Genomic DNA, 7,096 nt, shown 5'->3' with positions numbered 1-7,096 from the left:
GGCAGAGCACGCTGACATAAATCTGCAGGGTTTTGGTGGTGGGGCGGGGGTGGGGGGATCTAGCTCCAAAAGCAAAGGAAACAAAAGGAAAAACAAACAAATGGGACATATTAAACTTACAAGCGTTTACACAGCAAAGAAAATCATTGACAAAATGAAAAGACAACCTACTGAGTGGGAGGAAATTTTGCAAATGACACGACTGATAAGGAGTTAATATCCAACATATATAAACAGTTCATACAGCTTAACATCAAACACAAATGACGTGATTTAAAAAAAAATGAACAGAAGAAATAGACATTTTTTCAAAGAGGAAATGCAGATGGCCAACAGGCGCATGAAAAGATGGGCAACACTGCTAATCATCAGGGAAACGAAAATCAAAACTGCAGTGAGATATCACCCCACACCTGCCAGAATGCCATCAACAAAAAGAACACAAATAACCAGTGTTTGTGAGGATTTGGTGAAAAGAGAAGCCTCTTGTACTGTTTGTGGAAGTGCAAATGGTACAGCCCCTGTGGAAAATAGTATGGAGGCTTCTCAAAAAACTAAAAATCAACCTATCCTATGACCCAGAAATTCTACTCCTGGGTACACATCAAAAACAAAAACACAAATTTGAAGAGATACGTTCACCTCAATGCTCATAACAACGTTATTTACAATTTCCAAGATATGGAGGCAGCATAAGTGTCCATCAACAGATGACGGATAAAGATGTGATAAATATGCACACATATATGACATGTATGTGTGTGTGTATATATGTATGTTACTCAGCTATAAAAAATAATGAAATGTTTCCATTTGCAGCAAAGTGGGTGCACCTGGAGGGCATTAGACTAAGTGAAACAGGTCAATCAGAGAAAGACATACTGTAGGACATCACTTATATGTGGACTCTAAAGAAATCCAAGAAACCAGTGAATATGAGAGAAAAGACGTAGCTCTAAGACACAGAGAACAAACTGGAAGTTGAGGGGCAGAGTGGAGGGATGGGGACGAACCTAAAGGTGGGGAGAAAGAAGGTTATTATGGAATTACATGTGAACGTGAGTGTGAAGATTTTGAAAATTGTAAATTACTGTAGAACTTAAAGATTCTTTCATTCATTAGCCAGAAGAAGACTACAGCTAACAAAGTACTTAATGGTGAGAAACACACTGAGATGAGAAAAAATGTTCCCTCTGACCACTCCTTTTCTACATCGTACTGGAAGTTCTAGTGAATGCAATAAAGGATGTGCAAACTGGGAAGAAGAGATAAAACTGTCTTTGTTCACAGATGTCATGACCGTCTACTTAGAAAATCTTAAATAATTGACCAAAAAACCCTCCTGAAACTGATAAGCTATTAAAGTAAGTTTACAGAATATAAAATTAATATACAGAAGTCAATTGCCTTCTTATATGCCAAAGATGAATAATTTGACTTGAAATTAAAGACTCGATAGCATTGCATTGGTACCCCTGAAAATGAAGTGCTTAGGTATAAATCAAATAAAACATGCAAAATATCTGTATAAAGAACCCACAAAACTCTGATGAATAAAATCAAAGCACTAAATACATGCAGAGACATTCTATTTCGTGGATGGAGAGACTCAATGTTATCAAGATGTCAACTCTTCCCAATTCAGACTAAAGATTCAATGCAATTCCAATCAAAACCCCAGCGGGCTGTTTTGTGGATACGGACAAACTGATTCTGGAGTTTATGCAGAGACACAAAACACCCAGAATAGCCAACATAATGTTGAAAGACAAAACCGCAGCTGGGGGACAGCCGTTTCCCGATTCCCAGGCGTGCTGCAGAGCTGCAGGCGTGAAGACAGGCAGGTGCTGAGCGGAGCCACCCGGGAAGGTACACGTCCCTTGCCACGTGTGAATGGCCACAGAAGCTCAGCCTGCCGCCCTCCCTCCGCCCTACCTTAGACGTAAGCATTGTGAAATCTTTAGCCACATATGTCAGAGTTTTGACAGAGAAGGAAAATGTAGATGTATCCGAGTAGTTTTTAGAGAAGAGAGCCAGGACCAGTGAGTGGGTACTATGGGGATGCAGTGTGGGCTCGTATAAAGAAGACCTTCTAGGAGCTTTGTCTGTGGGAGTGTGAGAGGCCTCGCGGGAGGGTCACTGCTCAGAAACTGGAACAACTAGATGTCGAGGGCGTGAAATCAAAGCACGCGGCTTCCGCAGAGTCGGTCCAGCCGGCGAGGAGACTTCCCAAGCCGCCCCTCCTGGCGTCTCTGCTCGGCTCCAAGGGGCTGCAAGGCGGCAAGACACTCCCTCAAGCTCTGCCCTGTACCTCTCTCCTCCACCTCCATTACAACGGGTGCAGGCGGAACATCCACAACATTTCCGGGCAACTTGCTCCGTGAGCAGTCAGGTGACATGGCAGCCGCATCGTTACTTATCAACTCGCATTAAAGTTTCATGGGCGTGCTATCAATTATTGAGGACCGAACGCTGAGACCCAGCTGTGTGCCCCAGTTCCCTCACAGGAGCCCGAGTCTGGGAGCAGGAAGCCTCTCCACCACCTCTCACGGCTTCAGCTTCTGAAGCAGAAAAAGCAGGAGACAGAACTGAAAACCCGTGCTGAAGACAAAGGCGGGGGTGGGCTGCCAACCTTCAGGTTAGATTATTAACAAGACACGGGCACAGTTCCTGCTAGTCGGCACCCACTTGGGCAGTTCTCGAGGGAAGCCTTCCTTCTAAACGATTTGGTATGTCCAATTCTGCCGACAAATGTCCCTGATTAGACGCTGCCCTGTCCGTTCACGGGGTGGTGAGCCAGCGGCCAGCACCACATGTCCACGGTCATCGCTGGCTCCCTCTCTGGCCCTAGATGGAACAAATGCTCTTGCTTTTCGAAATGCAAGTATCTCACCCTAAACCTTCTGTTGTTCAACACATTTCTCACTGAATCTTGCTCAGGACAGCTCTCCCCACCATCACAAGTCATAAGGCACAAGGACAAAGATGACATTTTTGTGTTAGTTCTGAAGGTTGCTCCTCAGTGAAATTTAATTCCCTCTGTTTAAAGTATACTCATGATTGCATGAAGATAAGGCACGGGGTCATTAAACAGAAATTAAGAATGAGATACGCTTGCTCTTTGGATGGGAGATGAGGCCTCAGGCTCCTGGGAGCACTCGGCTTGGATGATTGGGTACAACATATCTTCATGTTGAGACTGTCACCCTCTGCGCTCCCGGGAGGGGGCCCTGGGCACTCAGGAAGGATGCTCGTATGAGCAGAGCAAGAAGCATCATTGCTTGCTGTCCGAGTGTGTGTTAAGCACCTCACCCAGCTCTTACAGGCTGGCCCGTAACAGTTGTAAGAAGGCAGGAGAGCTTACTTCATGACTCAGAGTCAGATGCAACTTGATTTTTAAATAATTGGGTTAAGCTACAAAAGGCTCTGAGACAAGTGAGTTAACAAACCCCTTATTATTTTTAATGACAACGTATTAAAATATATTAGTATTTTAAACCTTCACTCATGTTGAATACAAATTAACGACATGGCTTCTTAAACCTAGCTGGTTTTGTTCAACTAAAAGTGAAAGAAGTGAGAAATGTTCACTCTGTCATTCAATTCTTAGCTTATGTCTGCGAGATGACCATACCTCCACCACAGTCGAACCCACCGCCAGCCCACCTCTCACTTGATTTCTCATCGCTTGTGAACTGATTACAGGCTGGCTAAAGTTTGGGGACAGTGAGCTGGTCACTAAGGGGGCGTTACAGGCTGGCTAAAGTTTGGGGACAGTGAGCTGGTCACTAAGGGGGCGACCACCATCAGGATGAGGGAGACCAACGGTGAGGCCTCAAGTTGATCTGGGGTGGGCAGGGGGCAAGGATGCAGAGAAGACGGTACACAAAACAAGCGACTACTGCAAAAACCATCCAGGTACAATGATGACGAGGTGTTCCCACAAAGCGTGGCTTATGCTCGCTGTACTGGGGACATGGGGGGCGAGGAGGATGAGTGTGGATGCAGGGCACCAGCCTCTGGGGTCGGGGGAACTGCATCAGTCCAGAGGACGTATCCAAAGGGGATGCTGAGACAGGTGAGCAAACCCTACCCCAAGGAGAGTGGCAAGGGGATTCCCCCCAGGGGCTGGAGCAGGGCAGGACGCAGGCTGGGAGGACACACTGTGTGGGGTACGAGGAGAGGCTGGTACCCAAGGTTCACGGCTGTCCCTGACAAGACAGAGCCTCACTGGGGTCCCCCAGGTGTGGTCCTCCTGTCCTGAACCAGGGCCTGATGCCCTGCACACACACACCGGCGCCCAGTGGACAGCTGCTCCCGGAACTCTCGAGCCTGGGCCTCTGGGGAAAGGTCCCCATCAGCCCCAGAGGCTCAGCTCCCCACATGTCCCCAGCACAGCCAGGGGCACAATGTGAGTGTGTCCAAGGCTTGGGGTAAAGCAGTATCGTGGGAAGCAAGGGGACCCCAGTGGGCAGTGAGATCCCTAACCAGAGAGAGGTCAGCTCTTGGGAAGAGCCCACCCGGGGGCCTCCCTGGCTCCCTGGGGTGGCAGGTGGGGACCATGAGCGGCGTCATCACCCAGATGCTGTGATGCTCGACATCCTGAGGAACTGGAAGGAGTCTGGATGCTGAGCCCAGACCCAGATGCCTCCTGGGGACAGAGCAGTGACCCGACGGGCGACAGTGGGTGGGTGGCCGGGCACGGGGCCTCCTGCACACAGGACAGCAGCCCCGAGGCCACGGTGTAGGCAGGCGATACACGGGCAAGGCAGTGGGTCTCCCTCGCGCCTCGGCTCATAGGAGCCCTGCTTGGCGCCATGGCAAAGAGGGTGCTGTCAGCATCGGGTAACCTTGACCCACATGGGCAGGCGTGAAGACAGGGCCCACGGCATGCTCTTGTAAGGAGGGGCCATGGCGGGGAGCATCGTGTGACTAGACCACGGGTGCCCAAGCAAGCTCATCCCCTCAGGGCATTTCTGGGTGGGATTTGGGTCCCGAGGAGCAGGTGTCCCAGGATCTCCAGCCCCGCTGCCATGGGAGGCGCTGGAAGACAGAGCAGCCAAGAGTGGAGGAGTCCACCCAAAGCTGCTCCTCCAGCACACGTGTGCCCCGTGGGTGTGCTTCACTGGCTGTGGGGGTGAGGGGCAGTGGCGGCTGGCATGCCTCTGCCATCAGGGCGTCTGTGTCTATTACACATATGTATTTCACGTAAATCATGGCAGAGGTCAGCTGAGTGGCCTGAGAGCTCAACCCTTCCAAAGTGCCTGCTCCCCCAAAATTCGGGGAGAGGGAAAACACTGACCCCACAGGTCTTCCCAGAATGAAGGTCCAGCCCTCTCGGCCACACCTGCAGAGCTGACCTTCATGCTGGCCTGGGTATGTGGGGCAGAAGTGTATGGTGGTGTGCACAGGTACGTGAGTGCAAGTGGCTACATGTGTGTGCTTGCAGCTGTGTAACTGCCTAGCGGGTGTGGACATGTGTGTATGCTTACGTGTGCGTGAGTGTGAATGCTTGCATATGCCTCTGAATGAGGGAACATGTGTCTTTCTGTGCAAACATGCATTGCACACAGATGTGCTCACATTTGTGTGTTCATGAGTGCACATGTGGTATAGGGCGTGTGCACAGTTGTGGACAAGCTTGTGTGTGAGCCACAGTGAGTGTGTGCAGTCACCTGCATGATTGTGCACCCATGTGTGCACAAGCCCTTGTGTGTGCATAAATGTATGCTCATGGCATCATATGTGAGTGTGTGTGTGTATTACACATCTTTGTGCACCTGTGTGTGAGCATGCATGTGGAGGCTCATGGGTGCACAGATGCACATGTGTGAAAATGAATCTGCACATAATATTCAGGGGTGTGCATGTGTGTAGCAGTGTGTCGAATGTGATTTTAGTGGGTGTGCACAGGCGCATGAGTGTGCAAATACCACTGTGAGCATGCACACGAGGGTATGCATGTGTGCCTGTGTGTTCATGGGCAGCCTTGCAAGTCCATACTTGTACACGTGTGTGCCTGCTTTTGTGTGAGTACTTGTTATTTTGTGTTCACCTGTGCACATGTGCTTTGTATATGTGTCCGTATGTGCTGCTTGTGTGTATGCATTGTACACACATGTGCCTCTGTATCAGTGCCTGCCTACACATGCAAACCTGCATGGCAATGGGTGCATAAACATACCTGTGTGAACGTGTCCACATGCATAGACATCGACATGTGCCAGTCCATGCCTGCCTGCAATGTGTGTCCATGACTCTGCGGTTGTGTGTGTGCTCATGCGTGTCCGTGACTCTGCGGTTGTGCATGTGCTCACGTGTGTCTGTGACTCTGTGGTTGTGTGTGTGCTCACGCATGTCCATGACTCTGCGGTTGTGCGTGTGCTCACGTGTGTCTGTGTGCTCCTGCAAACACACATGGCTACAGGTGCACAAACATTCTCGTGTGGATGTGTACACACGCATATACATGTGTGTGCAGGTCCAGGAGTGCCCACAACATGTGACTCTGTGGTCGTGTGTGTCCTCACGTGTGCTGTGATTCTGCGGTTGTGCGTGTCCTCGCATGTGCTGTGAAAGTGGCAGTCCTGAGTCCAGTGAGAATAGTTGCTCTTGGCTGGTGGCTGAGTCTGGACCTGGGGCCACTGCATCCTGGCCCTGAGTCCCGTGTGACTCTCAGACCCACTGAGCCTCCATGTCCTCATCTGCGGCGTGGGATCCTTCAAACGGAGCCTTCCTCTCGGGGTCACTGTGAGAAGCAGCCGAGTGGCCCTGTGAGCTGACTTGGTGGCGGGCTCAGAGGCTGCACTGTCGTGGTTGTGGGTATTGTTAACTTTGCTGTTATTATTCTAACCCTGTGGTTGAGGTTACCCAGGGCCGTCTCTTTTCTGCCTGTTGTCCTGGTACTTGTAATGTCTGCTTCACTTAAGCATGGGTCATAAATCACAGTTTTTCACTATTTAGGCATATGGATTTAGAAATCATTATTATATTATGAATTCTCCTGCCCCTTTATTGAGTTGGAGAGAGACTGACTGCTCACCTCTCTTACTGAGCCAGCACCCACACCTGCTTTTCCCAGCAGCCATCAAGTGCA

Source organism: Bubalus kerabau, chromosome 18, assembly GCF_029407905.1.
Source record: "Bubalus kerabau isolate K-KA32 ecotype Philippines breed swamp buffalo chromosome 18, PCC_UOA_SB_1v2, whole genome shotgun sequence".
NCBI lineage: Eukaryota > Metazoa > Chordata > Mammalia > Artiodactyla > Bovidae > Bubalus > Bubalus kerabau.
Note: the sequence above shows the minus strand (reverse complement) of the source record.